This window comes from Pithys albifrons, chromosome 7 (assembly GCF_047495875.1).
Source record: "Pithys albifrons albifrons isolate INPA30051 chromosome 7, PitAlb_v1, whole genome shotgun sequence".
NCBI classification, from domain to species: Eukaryota; Metazoa; Chordata; class Aves; order Passeriformes; family Thamnophilidae; genus Pithys; species Pithys albifrons.
This window is the reverse complement of record NC_092464.1, coordinates 47,633,291-47,647,989: the sequence shown is the minus strand read 5'-3', so window position 1 is coordinate 47,647,989 and position 14,699 is coordinate 47,633,291. Positions and strand designations below refer to the sequence as shown.

The 14,699-nt window shown below is 42.7% G+C and overlaps 1 long non-coding RNA gene across 5 annotated transcripts in view; it reads right to left on the bottom strand.

Annotated features, from left to right (window-relative positions):
• LOC139674334 (uncharacterized) overlaps positions 1-14,699 on the bottom strand; it is a 50,800-nt gene that overhangs the window by 12,074 nt on the left and 24,027 nt on the right. For 4 of the 5 annotated variants that reach the window (XR_011698284.1, XR_011698282.1, XR_011698281.1 and 1 more), the window contains exons 2-5: positions 10,750-10,937; positions 2,570-2,686; positions 1,776-2,458; positions 817-851 (exon numbers count right to left, since the gene is read on the bottom strand). This is a non-coding gene — a long non-coding RNA (uncharacterized lncRNA). The remainder of the gene's footprint in view (positions 1-816; positions 852-1,775; positions 2,459-2,569; positions 2,687-10,749; positions 10,938-14,699) is intronic. The other variant, XR_011698283.1, reaches the window with a different exon arrangement.

Here is a 14,699-nt window from a genome sequence, read left to right as displayed (position 1 = left end):
TAATGAAACTAAACTGCCTGGAATATCTGAGCATAAATGTTTTTGAGTGAGGCCAAGGACTGTATGGCTTTGATGAGTCTTCTCACCATATATAAAACCTTAAGAAGGTTCTCTCTGGGACTGTGGGAAGCAGTGCAGTGGCCAGAGGGCTTAGGAAAATAAAGCAAGGGATTATGGATCTCTGAATATGACCAGAGGAGTTAGTATAGTGTCACACAGAGCATTTCCTCTCCTCTCCCTTCTTCTAACAGTAAGGCTCAAACATACTAGGTAAGTCTCCTGTAGTTCCAGGATAGGACATGCAGAGAAGAAACCCTTTGGGAAACTACCAGTGAAGGGATTTCCCTGGACAATTTTGGTGATCTCAGGTCACGGAACAAAATCTTTAGAGGCACTTGCTCTGCCATGATACAAAAGAAGCAGGTCTGAAAAATGGAAAACTAACAATGTGCGATTGGAAGTGATCTGCTGAGGTCCTTTCCCCAGACTTTCTAATCTAAGTGCCCCCAGAACATCACAGAAATCTTACCTCATAAAGTCTTTGTTACAGCTGGAAATACCACTAACCTATTTTTACAACTGAAAAACCAGGCAATAAAACTAAATGCCTGAAGTCACAGAGCCTGATCTGTCCCAGGCTTTCCCCTTGCCCCTGGAATGTATACAACATACAGACAATCCTGTAAAATCAAGCCAGACAGGATAAAAAATTGGGAGAGCAATTTTTTTGGAAAAACATCATCCATAGACTGCATTTATCCTGCATGAGTCAAAGCAAATATTTCCCTCATTCAGTACCCTCCCCTGCCAGCTCACCAGTTTTCCAGGACAGTATCCAGACACAGGAATTTCTGTAAGCATGTGAAAATCAAACATTACTGTCTTGTAATGGCTTTTGGCATGGACATGTATTGCATTTGAACCCTTGCTCATGATGGCTTTATTTCTGAACTATGAAGTCTTGGTCATCTGATTCTTATATTAATATATTAACAAGATAAAATTATGTTCCATAAGGCTTCTTTGATAAAAAGCTTAGCTATGCAAGGGCTTCTTATTATCCCTTTTATCCTTCACTATGTCAGAATGAATTGTAGCACCTAACTTCAGCTAAAACCCCTCTTCAATACTTAATGCTCAACAGAGAAGATAATATTTATTTTATTTTGGAGTTTAATTTTAGATGAGGTGCCATACAACAGAATGAAGCACAGACACTGCAAAATGGTCCCCTGCATTGTGACAAATGACAGAGAACAAATGAGTAGCGCAGAGACAATGAAAAATGCAACATGCCCCTTGAAGGTGACATCCTATAACCCCATGACTAAGTAGTCAAGATTAGTCCCCAGCTATATTTATGCAGCATGCTGCTCACATCTAACTGTACTGCAGAGTGTGAGGGGCAGAAGTCCAAACAAGGAGAAATTTGGTCCAGTTCTGTGGCAGAGGTTATTTTTCTGTACAACAAAAAGGGACTCTATATAACACCCTTCCATTTCTGTGCCACTGTTCATGAAGGCATTCAAAGTTATGTAGTGCAGCTGAGTAAGCTGGAAGACCTTGTCTTAGATGACACTTCACTCTGCAAGCAATTAAGCTTCCAAGCAGCTTCTCACCTTGCAGCATGTGTATAGTCCCATTGGCTTTACTGGCTTAAGGGTCCTGCATGCACCCTTGTGTTACTTTGGCTGGAATAAGTCCTCTCCGGATGTCTCCATTTACCTGGAGAGCCATTTTCTAAGAGGCTGCTTGACCTCAGCAACATGACTTACACAGTTACAGGAGCTGGGATTTTCAGCAGTGTCCTTTAAGCCAAACAATGCACACAGCAATTGTTGGCCCTTTCTTCTGGGAAAGATGCTGCACACAGAAGCTACAACAGGCAATGAGAGTAGAGGGACAGGACACAAAATAAATAATTAAATAACAACTTTAAAACTACCATCATGACAGAGCAGGGAAAACATTATACCTCCTGCTAGCTTAAACTACTGGGTGGAAAAGACATTTGTCAAAGTTCAATTCAAAAACACATGAAGACAAAGACAGGCCTAACTCCCAGTTTCATATCTGTTACCAAGGCATTGTACAGTCTTAACTCTGACAGCAATTAAGTTATCACACCAAGGCACTTTAATTAGTCATAGAACTCAGCACTATAATTCACACTGTCAAAGCCATTTTTGTTCACTTGTAGCTGTTTTTACAGACTGATATAATTGGACAACAGGTATGACAAGCTTTTATTGTGATCTTATCTTCATCGAGACTGAGATTTTGTTGTAGGAGAGGTTGAAACACTGGGCTCTGCCAAACAACACGGCATGGAGAAAGCCTACCTTACCCAGGGAAATCAGGAGGCCACATTCGTGTTTCTGTGGAGCTAACACAAGTGCCACCAAAGTTACCTTATTATAAGCCAAGAACAGTAGTGATGCTTCATACTGGAAATTTCCTGGAAAGTGGTTACAAACAGAAGACATTAGCAAAGGAAGGAAGAAGGAGAAAACAGGGGGAAATAAAAGGAAAAAAAATAATGCAACAAAATTTTGATGTAAATACTCACCTTTCTGCAAGCCCATGCTCGAGGCAGCCAGCTTTTTTTTCCACATTCCCATTAGAAAGCCCACTTGCAGACCTGGTCACACATAGCTGCACATCATCAGGGCACACACGTTATTACCTGTCAGCATAGTGGGATACACCTGTCTCTTTACCACTGAAGGAGAGTATTTATGAGTTCCCAGAGAAGTTGTGGATGGCCCAACCCTGGCAGCGTTCAAGACCAGGTTGGATGGGGCTCTGAGCAATCTGGTCCCTGGAAGCTGTCCCTGCCCATGGCAGAGGGTTGGAACTAGGTGATCTTTTAGGGTCCTCTCCAACCCAAACCATTTTGTGATTCTGTTGTAACCCACACTCATTTTTACTGAGCCAAGTAATACCCCAAAAGAACAAGAGTTTGTCTGTACTTCATCATTATTAGTATGCTCAAGTAGTAACTTTTGCATAATGCGTCCCACCTTGTAGACAGACTGACTTCTGGTATTGTCCTTGTCATGGGAATCATCAAGATTCAGCCTCATCTCACTGAACTGGCAATTCTATCAGAGAAATTAACTAGAGCCTTGCAGCCACACAAGGCTACAAACCCTGCTGCTTGGCATAATAGACTATATAGGCATAAAGTAACCAAAATAAATATTTACTTTTCCCTGACTTCAGCCTGGTCTGTGCTAAGAAAAGCTTTGCAAACCATCCCCAGCTTTGCTCTGAGCGGCTCTGCTCAAAAGCAGCCGACTGCTGAGGCTTAAGCCCCATGTTGATTAGAGATGACCTGTGCCGAGTTAGAAAACCTGATGCTTAAAAAGGCAGCAAATAGCTAGCATCCCATGTCATTAGCAGATGTTTTCCCCATAGTGCGCTAATGAGCTAGCATAGCTTTGGCTTTCAGTACGAGCTCCTTATCTTCCTGAGATTGCCTGACAAGTTTCGCTGGGCACAGTCTACTTCTTTGTCCTTTCTGCGTTGCTTAGCCCTGGCTGGGAATAACAGAGGCTGCCATAAGGTGAATAAGGAAACAACAACAACAAAAACCCCTCTATGCTGCTGACACCGGGAGAGCTCATTGCCTTGTGGCAAACAAGGTGATAATAATTCTTCCAGTCCTGATGGGGAATCAGTGAAATGTCAAGGCTGATAGCTGCCCTTTCCCTTCTGACGTGATCATTAGCCCCTGGGAAGGAAATAAATTACTGAGCCACTTAACACCTCGTTATGAGTTAAAACTATATATTCAGCATCTTCAAGTCGAGTTTTAAAGCAGCTTGGGTGTTTAACAGCAGGCCGTGAAGTTAGCTCTGATAGTATACAGCCTTAATTCCTCAAGGGAAGATTTTCCTTTAAATATCTCCAAATCCCAGGCAAATAATTTTTCATCTTCTCCCTGCTTAGCTGTATTAGTTTGGGATGTATAGTCTGTCTGTATTTATAAATAACCCATTTTGTTTACCAATTATTTTAAGTATTTTCAGGAAAGGGAAGGAAGAAAACTCTGAGAATATTGCAATTGCCTGTCTGCCCTCATTACCCCAGTAATTACTGCACTGTAATTAAATTATTTCTTGTACTCAAGATAAGAAGACTGCAGAGGCAATAATAGCTTAAGAAGTTTCATCTTCTCTTTTTTTTCCTCCGTCTTCTTCTTTTCTCTTTTCTCCAAGGCTGTTCTTCTCTGCCTCTGCATCATTCCTCCCTCCTCACTATGATATACTGGGACCTTGCTGCTGTGCATTGAATCAGAGCTATAAATAGTTATCTTCCTTTCTTTTTCTGTAGGTTTAGATTGTTTTTAAACCCAGATCAGTTGGCATTTGTAGGTGCCTACACTGTGAAAGTTAAACAAGATTGATCTTATTTTATCCAAGTTAATAAAATCTGCAAACATGGTGTGACCTATTACTGGAAACGAAGATACTTTAATACCTGAACCCGTGAAGACTCAAGACTGTGTCAAAGCAAATGCTTTGAACTATAAACCAGGTTTTGATGCTCTTTGCTGTAGCACTGGAAGTAGGAGGCAGAAGCACAGATCCCATGTGTATGAGTCTGCCTACCAGAATATCAATGGTGCAAAGTAGTCACAAAAGGCTGGAGTTTCTGGATGAGCCCAACTTCCTTGGGACAAAAGTTAAACTGTCAACGCAGGATGCTCCACAGAGATGTGGTGTTTTAGGTTGAACATCGCTTGTCATCTTTGTGGATTTGCTGTGACCAGAGGTGCAACCACAGTGGTGCACTTCTGAGGGCGAGGGCACAGAGCTCTTCCTCGGTGTGGTTTCACTGCAATGTCTCATCTCTTTTGTCCCATAACCCCAAGGCTTTGGCTTGGATATGAAAACACAGTTGTCATTTACCACAGCGTGTTTTTCCATCACCCACAGGACTCCCCAGCTCGTGAGGGTGTCATTTATTCTCTATTCAGTTTCACAGGCAAGTTGGATCATCTCCAAAGATGAAGTTATTTTGCTAAGAGGGTCTTCTTTGGCTGACAGATTCATGATCAGATTTGAGCCAAAGAAAGGTGACTTTATCCTCCTGTTAGGAAAGGGGTGGGGTATGGTGTTTAAATACAGCTCCTCCTTTTTAAGAAAGCAAGCCTCAGTCTAAACTTGGGGGATGCAATTTCCTCAGTCAGGGTATGTTGGACCAAATTGGTTTAGAATTATATCTTTAGCTCACTTGTAAAGCTAAAATGATTAATCCTTCCACTGTTTGACACAGAACTGAATTTCAGAGCTGAAGATCTTTCCTTACTTGGGGAAGAGTTGTATATTCCTCCTCCTGCCACATGTACTCCCAGTTAACTCATTAGAGCAACAGTGTGGATTAGCTGTGACAGATGCTCGCTTTTTCAACCAAATGGAAGCCACTATCCTTTCTCTGCTTGACATTCAAGCCTGTGTCAATTAAGTTACCTTTTGGCAAGATACAGTGACCTCTTTGCATGCCTGAGCCCAACACAACAGCCAGGTGCTGAGATTGGACCTGTGAAGGACCCTGCACCAGAGGAGACTGAGCATCAGGGTCCATAAATCAGCTCCTCATTGGGGAAAACAGTTCTGGTTTCACCCCAACTAGCTGCATGTAAGGACCTAGAAACTTTGCTTGAGTTTCTCAAATTGTCCAAGTATTTATCTTGTTCATAAGCATGGCCCTTATCAGAGAAGCCAAGATGGTTTTGGAACTGTGCAAGAAGAGGGAACTTCCTATCTGATCTCACTGGTGTTTCCCAGATGGGAACAATGTGCATTTTGGTGGCCCATCAAGGCTTTTTGATTTGTCAAATGGCAACTGCCTCACCTCTTGTGAACACTCCAGAACCAAATTGGGGGAGAAAGAAGAAAAATATGAAGAAAAATTGTGGGGAAAAAAAAAAGCCTGGAAGACCTCTCCAGCTTCCAAGAGGGATTAAGAACTGGTTTATAATAATCAGTCCCAACACCAAATCTTCCATCAGCCTCCCAATCCCCAGAGGCTTTTCTGGGGGCTTATTTTTTAACTCCCATCACTGTCATGAATGGATAACCCATGTCCTCACAAGCAGCTCTACCAGCCCCAGCAAGAGAGCTTGGGCGAAGCATAACCCAGAAGAGGAAGAGGGGATAGTGGTCTCTGCTGAGTTTAGCTTAAGCAGGCTGACTCACCATGAGGGATGACCAAAAGGGGATGGAAATGTCTTTTTCAGAAAGTTTTCAGGAACTACAAGGATCCTCTGAGGCAGCCTCAACCCTAACTCTGTGTGTCTGCATGCAGCATCAAGGTCTGTTTGAGCCAGTGCACATGGCTATGAGTGTGATGTGAAGTTCTCCTCAGTGCCATGGGTTTTTTTTAAGGAAGGACTGGACCTCGTTAGCATACTGCAATTGTCCTTTGACACTGTTTCCAGGATTTAACACCCAGCATCAGGAATGGGAATGGCTTAGCTTGCAAAGGAATGAGAGGGGAAAATGCCTGCTGCTGCCCTTGCTGTGTGGGAGTCCGTGCTGTCCAGCTCCTGGCCTTCAGTCCTGCCTTGGCAACAGAGAAGGAAATTATTCTTCATGTTCTGAAACCTCAAACACTGACTTACTTTGCAGATTTTCCTTCATGCTTGGCAGCAAGCACCGACACCAGGCATGTAAAGGAGAAACTAGCTCCAGTGGCAGCAGCCTGTGCCTTTGAAGTGTTGAGATCTGCTTTTCCCTATCTGTCACTGGTGACTTTCTGGATGACCTTCACATTCAGTGGTGTGACAACCATTAAGAATTGGCTAACTGGTTTGCTACAGCAATGCCATTTCCAGATTTACTGCAAGGAAATCAGAGAAGTCCAACAAAGCATTCTTCCCAGAGATGGGAATGGCCAAGGCAGGACTTCTGCTGATTTTCCTGTGCATGGACTGTGTCCACTTAATGTATCCCTAGCTCTCTTGTCAGTACATGCAAACATGCCTCCTCTCCAACAAGAGGCTATAGCATTTGCAGTACATCCAGCAATGTTGTAGAGCAGCAGGATTATCCTGTAGGGATGGGTGAATTTCTCTGACCTCATTTCAGATCCCCTCAGGTATTATGCATTGGAAAGTTTGGCTTAGATTCATGCATTTCTGTGTGAGGGATAAAAAAAAGGTAAACAGGAAAAAATAATGAAGGGGGAAATGGTAGTCAGCCAATGAAGCAAACAATATAAAAATCATTATGAAATTAGAAGCTGAGCAGGAAAGAGAAACAGTCTAATAAACCCCTAACAGCCTGCACCTTGTGGAAAATAGATTGACTCTCAGAAGGAAAAGGGAAGATTGCTTCATCCCTGGATCATCACATGTTCCCCAGCTAGAGCATGCTTTCAATCTAGGTCAATGGACCACCCCAGAAACCCCAATGTAACATTTTGAAAGCTTAGGTAGATTTGCAAAAACCACAGTGAGCAGTTTGTAAAGCCATGTGTTCCTCAATACCTACTTTCAGTACCAGCATTTTGGGAGACTGCAGCAAATGAAACCATGCTCTCACCATAGAAGACTCCTTTTTTTTCTTTTTTAATGTTGTTTTTTAAAGTCTTCCTGAGACTATTCCCCAGAAACTTCTGCAGTCCTGGCCCAGCTGACTTCCTCAAGATGTTCCTGACCCAGGGGAATGCTGGCTGCTTAGCTGCTCTCAAGTCAGAAGTACCTTCTGGGCAGTGTTATCACCCCAACCAGGGGATACAAAACTCGAGCAGGTAGGTTTCTCAGGTGGAAAACCGAGTCATGGGGAAGTGAAATATCTTGCCTAAAGATACTCAACTGGTCAGGGACAGAAACTGGGTGTCAAATCCCAGGCTTTTCAAGACCAGGTCAGTGTTTATTTGCTTTAGGAGAGGCAGTCGTGCTCATCCCTCTGATTGGGAACATTTGACAGCACAGCCCTTCCCATCTCACACCAATCCCAGGCCCACACAGGACGGGAGAGGACCTCAGACCTGCTTCTTTCTCTCAAACCCAATGTCTAGCCTCCAGTGATTCCCTGGCACAAAACCCTAACCATCCATCCATCCATCCATCCATCCATCCATCCATCCATCCATCCATCCATCCATCCACAAACAAACAAAAATAAATGCTATCTTAGGTTCCTGGATAGTGGGCAATCAGCATGCTACCAAAATCACCAGGATGGTACTGCACTAGCTAAGTAGGCAACCAGTTCCTTACAGGGGAGGTGCTCTGTGGACGTAGAGGGATCTGCTGCTCAGGACTGCATGGTGGCTTTTGGCATGATGGGCTTTAGTGGTTCCCCAAGGCTCCTTCTTCTAAGGACTCAACTGAGAAGAAAGGTCTCATTCTGTTCAAAGACATCCATTAAATTCCCATTTAAAAATGTCTTTGGATGTAATTTGGCATTAACTGTAAACATGGATTACTGACTTTGTGAATATTTTATTATTTCTATTACTCATCTATATTTTTAGAAACATAGGGCATAAAAAATTGAAGTCATTTTGCTTCAATTCTGCCATGCAAAAGATCTTTTCCTCCAAAATATATTTTGTTAGAGCCTTGTGTTTCTGGTGAAAGAAATTGGAGTGAAGTTAAAAGGGAGATCTGTCTGGTCTCTAACAGTTGCCTGAAAGATGGGTCTGCCTGGGCAGCTGTCGGCATATGAAGTTTCATTTAGGCAGGTAGGAAATTCTCCTCTCCAGATCCTCTCCCAGCACTGACTGTCCTAAATATTTCCCTTTTCACACAGTTAATTTCCCTGAGGCTTACCCCTTTCCTAGATAAAAGCATGCCTTTTAATTTTAAGCCATATAACATTTGTGCTCCACTATATTTTAAGTCCTACTTCCTTTTCTAAGGATCCATGGTGCTCTGATGGCTAAATCCTGCAGCCACCCTTATGCATGCCCAAGGGTTCCTGATGCTGCTTCAGCCCCAGGGATCCTACTCAAATACAGTTTATCATATTTAAAAGATTACATTTTATGGAGAGTTATAAAATTCAGTACTGACTTTTTTGCAATTGGTGATCTCAGTAGGATTTTCAAAGTTCTCTCTCCCCCACTCCAGAATCATTGCTTTTGTAAATAGGGTTTGGTTCCTCAGAGGTCTTGTGCTCCTAATGCTGTTCAGCATCCCAGCACTCAGAGTCATATCAAGCATGGTGGGTGCCATGAGAGCACTGCAGACCTGGCCCCACGAGTGGCACCTCAACCTGCCTGATTGACATTCTCCCAAAACAGACATTGCTCCTGTTCTTGTTAGTATTTTGCCTTCTGAGCTTTTAAGATATGGAAGGTCCCAGTGGGAACAGGAAACCTGCTTTCCAAAAGGGGAAAAGAACCCAACACCGCTAAAGTTATCCTAAAAATCATTAATCACAAATAGAAGAATGGGCTCAGCACAGAGTTGTGGTGGCAGCAGCAAACACTGCCGATATCCCTGCTCCAGAGATGAATGGAGACTTTCCAACTGTGATACACTGGGAGGGAGTAGACTCTTGGCAACATGTGGCTGTACATTTTCAGTACATTCCATAATTTCCAGCTGATTCCTCGGTTGTAAATGAAATTTTGGAGCTGCTGCAATTTGTGCCCTGGCTGTTCAAAAGCACAGTGTCACCACAGGCAGGCTGGAACCCATCAGGTGGCTTTTTTTCCTTTATAATATAATTATTCACAGCTGCTGGGAGCACATATACTCTGACTTCCAAATATAGAAAGCTGGGTATCTTCCACCTCACTCCTGTTTTTCCACAGCTTGCTTTATATCTTCCAGACATGCATTCTTCTTGGAGCACTACATGTGTTTCTGAACCCAACTGAAAGACCCAGGAGGTCTGTGATGGAAAGTCACCACTTCTTAAGCTCAGCATGTGTCAAGTGAAGGAAGAGTCCAATCACTGCCAGTTAGCCCCCTGGAGTGCTCCTATTCCTTTCATTTGGCACTGGTAGCCCAGAGAAAGTGGCTGAAAGGGAAAATTTCTAATTCAGAGACAAAGGGAAATTAAAAAACCAAAATCGCTGGGTTATAAATCTTTTTTGTCTGTGCCCAATTTTCGCCTTTTTTAAAACTCTTTACGGCTTACACTGTTTTAAAGGGAACCTGATCCACAAACTGGGCAATCACAGTCAATTTTAAGACTCATGTTCAGCCTGTTGACCTTAACCTCAAGGTACAGCACAAAGGAATCAAAGACAGCCCATCGATATGGGCAGGTGAAGATTGCCAGCCATGCATTTCTCACTCCTGCAATTCCAAGGCCCAGACTCAGAAATGTGCCAAAAGGTGGAAAGCCCTAAACTGCTGATGTCCTTACAGCCCTTTTTTTATGAAGTCACATCTAGTGACCTCCCAAGGCAGATACTGGTCCCTTTGTGTGACTACAGCAGCCAGACAAGAAGAGGAAAAGTAATTTGGTCATTGAAGTCAACTCTGTGAGGCAGATGCTGTGGCACTCACCACACAGCCCTGGGTGAATTTTTCCTCTCTCTCCCTGCTCCTCTGTGCACATTTTTGTAGTCACAAGAGATATAGGACGAAAAAGCTACTCTAATTTTTTGTCTGTAATCTCCTGAGTACTGCCCCATGAATCCATGAACTAGATTTTACAAACTCCTTTACAGAAACGACACAAAAAATATCCCAGTGCTTAATGAGATGCCTGAATGCTGCTTTCCCATCAGAGGTGAAAAGTATTTTTTGGCTTTGCTGCACTCAGGTTTACTCACCTACTTCATGCAATAATTCTAGTTTCAAGCCATTGGGTTTAGCTGGTCAAAGTCATGGGGTCAGTTCTTCCAACCTCTGTCACTCCAAATCTCTGCCAGGAAAGGTCAGTTTCATAAGAGTTTCTTCATGATCTTCTTTTCATCATAGTTTTGCTGGTAGTCCAAAACATTCATGTGACAGTCTTGAACTAAAACAAACCAACCACAACAAAAAAATCACTCATGAAAAAACAAACGCTACATTGAGGGGCAGAGTCATGGCCAAAGGCTCAGCTCTCAAAGTTTTGCCACTTATCTTCAATAGGTTTAATTTTAATAATAAACCATTTACTCTCATTACTGTGGAAGAATACCTATTCTTTGTGTTTTAGAGCAGCCCATGGTTTACCTTGACTCCCTTCCAAAACAGCACAGACTAGAAAAAAGCCATCTCAATAACATAGCAAAGTAAGCCTATGTAGGTACCTACATGCATGATTTCCCTCTGAAGATAAAACCTGAGAAATGCTCTAAATAAGGTCCAGAAAGAAAGTGCAAAGCTTATGGAGTATGAGTGGATGAAAACATTTGGATCATATAGGACTTGGGACAAAAGGACACAATAAATACACACTTCAAGTGCAATTCATTGCTTGAATAAAATGACAAACCTGTCCTGGAGCTGAAGTAGCAGTAGCTGCATACACAATAAGTTTGATCCAGTGGGTCAGCTGGGTAAATTTCAACACTAATTTTCTAGATACAAAGACCAAAGTGTATTTCAGGATTCAACTGCCCATAACAGCACCTCAGATCACTCCCATGCTGGGGTGCTTTTTGCACCCTCTCAGACCAAAGCAGGAGGAAGGTGATGCAGCCTCCTGCATCCAACTCCTGCAGTTCTGGGTCCAGTGCTGCCCAGGACTGCAAGGGAACAGAAATTAAGGTTCTTTCCCTTTAGGGCATGTATATTTTGCCCATCTCATGCTCATCAGTGTTTTTCTTTTTAAAAAGGGAAAGACCAAAGATCTCTCTCATTTTTATCTAAAGTTTATTAATTCATTGAATATTTAGTTGTTGACCCAGAATTATCTCAGCTGTTTAGAACATGGTGCTAATAATGCCCAGGTTGTGGTTTTGATTCCTGTATGGGCCATTCACTTAAGAGCTGAAATCCTTGCGGGTCCCTTCTAACTGAGAATATTCTGTGATCGAATTTTCCTTGTTGTTTTTTCATTAGGATCTTTCTTTAATTCTTCAAATATTTTGTAAAAAAAAGAAAAGGGAAAAAAGCTTCTTCGTTTGTGTTTGTGGTTTGTTTTGTTTGTTTGGTGTTTGGGTTTTGTTCTTAATTAAGCCTGCTCTCCCCTTAACATCTCAAACCTGAATCCTTCTCCACAGTCCACAACACTGTCAGAGACTACCCCATTTGAGCTGATGGAGTGATCCTTCTCCCCAAGCTTTGGCAGCAAAAAGATCTCACCAGAAACTTTTCACTCCTTGAAACAGACACTTTTCTAAATTACAGGAGAGGAAGTTCAAGGACCAAGCCACTGATGTGGCAAACTGCTGCTTTTATCAGCCTGCAATCTCAAAGCCTTTTCTCTCTAAAACTACATTGGAGTGTTTTAATGTATGCCCAGATCCCCCACATACGACCCTTTGTCCTGCCCGGCATGAGGCTCAGGTGGGACCAGTAAGCCCTGCAATATTTGGCCCAAAGTTTCGTTTTCCAGATGCATGTGGCAATCCTTTATGTATCTGTGGGACTGTCCTTACCCTTACCTTTCTTTCAGCATCTCAGAAAGCTCCACAATGGAAGTAAGGAGAATCTAACAGAGCTGTCGCTGCTGTGTTGACCCCACTGAAATCGTCTGAAAGGCTTTGGTCAAAATTTATTGCCTTGTCCTGCTTAAAAGGAGAAAGTATCAGAGAAAACACCTGTTCCCAATTCCTACATCTGCTCCACGACCTTAGCAAAGGAATTTCACCTTTTATTGCCTCTGTGTCCACATCTGTGAAGATAAATAGCAAAGCAACACATGGCAAATGAACACAGAGAGCTGTAGGAAACTGAAATATCCCATCAGGGAAGCACCAGTGATATCAATCAGCAAATGAAGGCTGAACAAGAACTGACTGTCTCTGCAGAACTGCTATATTTTGCAGTGCTGCTGTGTTATTTTTCTTTCCTTTCCAGGCATTTTCTCTCCCAGGCAGTTACACTTCCACAGGGGGAATTTGCACTCCTTCCCTTTCCCTCCCTTTCCCAGAGAGAAATTACACGTCTCCAGCAGCAGCCCAGAGCTGCAAGAGGCAGGATGCTCGTATTTCACTCTGTGCCTACGTGACCTTTAAAAATATAACTTGCCAGTGATGGGAAAAAGGTAAAGGAGGAATGTGTTCAGCTTAAAGCACAAGTTTTCATGGCAGCAAAGCCTTTGTGGGTTATCCTTGTTGGTGACCCAGCATGGAAGGGCTTTGAAGGCAAGTGACAAAGACTGTGGTGCATTTTATGTGAAGGTGGCAGGTTTGAAATGAAGGAAAGGAGGCAATCCTTCACGCAAATCCTCGTAAAACTGTGTTGTCTCACAGTGCCTAATGGTACAGATCCCACCAGCTCACCAGAGACACCCTGACACAGACCCTGAGGGTGCAGAGCACAAACAGCCTCACTGCTTCCACAGCATGCAGGTCTCTGGACAGATCTGCGGTGACTGACAGCCCCGTTAGAAAAGAGGATCAACGATGGGTGGGGGCGCATTAGGCAGAAATTACTGAGCTGGAAGAGGGAACATTCAATCATATCCTGAAGCAGAGCCAGCCTCGGGACCTGGATTTACAGCTAAGAACATCACCTACTATTAATCTCCGCCCTGCACAGGAAAGGTTTTAGCAGAGAATTCCACCATGTTGTGGGATTTTCATCCGGTGACTTCTCCTCTATTCAACAGCAACGAATAGTTACAGGAAGGAGGTGCAAGAGAGAGCTAATTAGCACTTTAACTTCAGCTGAAATCAATTAGGAAGAGCAACAACCGCTTCATTCACTTAAAGCAACAGCTTTTAGGAAAGAAACTTAAAGACTGCCTAAGGAGGGAAAACAGAAGGACAAGCAGCCTGTAATGGTTCTCATGTCCTCCAAGACACACTCAGAGAATTGTGAGCAACAGCCACACAGCCCAATGCACAATTTCCAGTGGTATCATCTATTTCAGCAGAAGTTGTGATGCTTTTGAGAATCCCAGCAGCCGCTGGATTTTGTGTAAGGGAAAGATACTAAAGTCTTAGAAAAGCTGTCCTATAATCATGGGCTCCTGCTCTTTTTATATTCACCATTGGGTGCCATGAGAATTAGTCTGGGAAAGTATCTGTCTGGGCAGTGCTCAAGATGTGATGAGCAGGACAGTTAGATACCAAATGGCTATTTTTATTCCAATGCATCTGAGGATAAGGATGTTAAGAAAAAATAATTTCATTTTGCTGTGGTTCAGTACATATCCATTTAACCAGAAATGCTGGAGAAGTTTTAATTCAACAAGCACAACATTTTCCATTTACCCAAAAAATCCTGTTTCACACTACATGAAAAATTTTGGAATAAAACTTAAAACAGCTTGAGTGTTTTCACAAATTATTTTGAGGGGGTTGATTTTGAAAGAAGACATTTTTCAGAAGCAAGATGTTGCATGAAAAATTCAAATCATCTGTAATTGAATCCAGCAGTGGACTGATACAAAACCTTGGAAAGAGCTTGCCAAATATATGTGTCCCATTATTTTTTTCAGTTTATTGCTAGCACAGTTTAGAAATGGAAAGCAGGCAATTATAGCAGTTGTATTTGACAAACAACATTGTAAGATGTAAATTAACAATGCCTGTTTCTGGGATTCTGCATCCTTCTTGTGCCATTTTATAATGCAGGGGAAGTGCTGCGTGTGCAATGCTGGCACTGAAATATTAAAACTCAC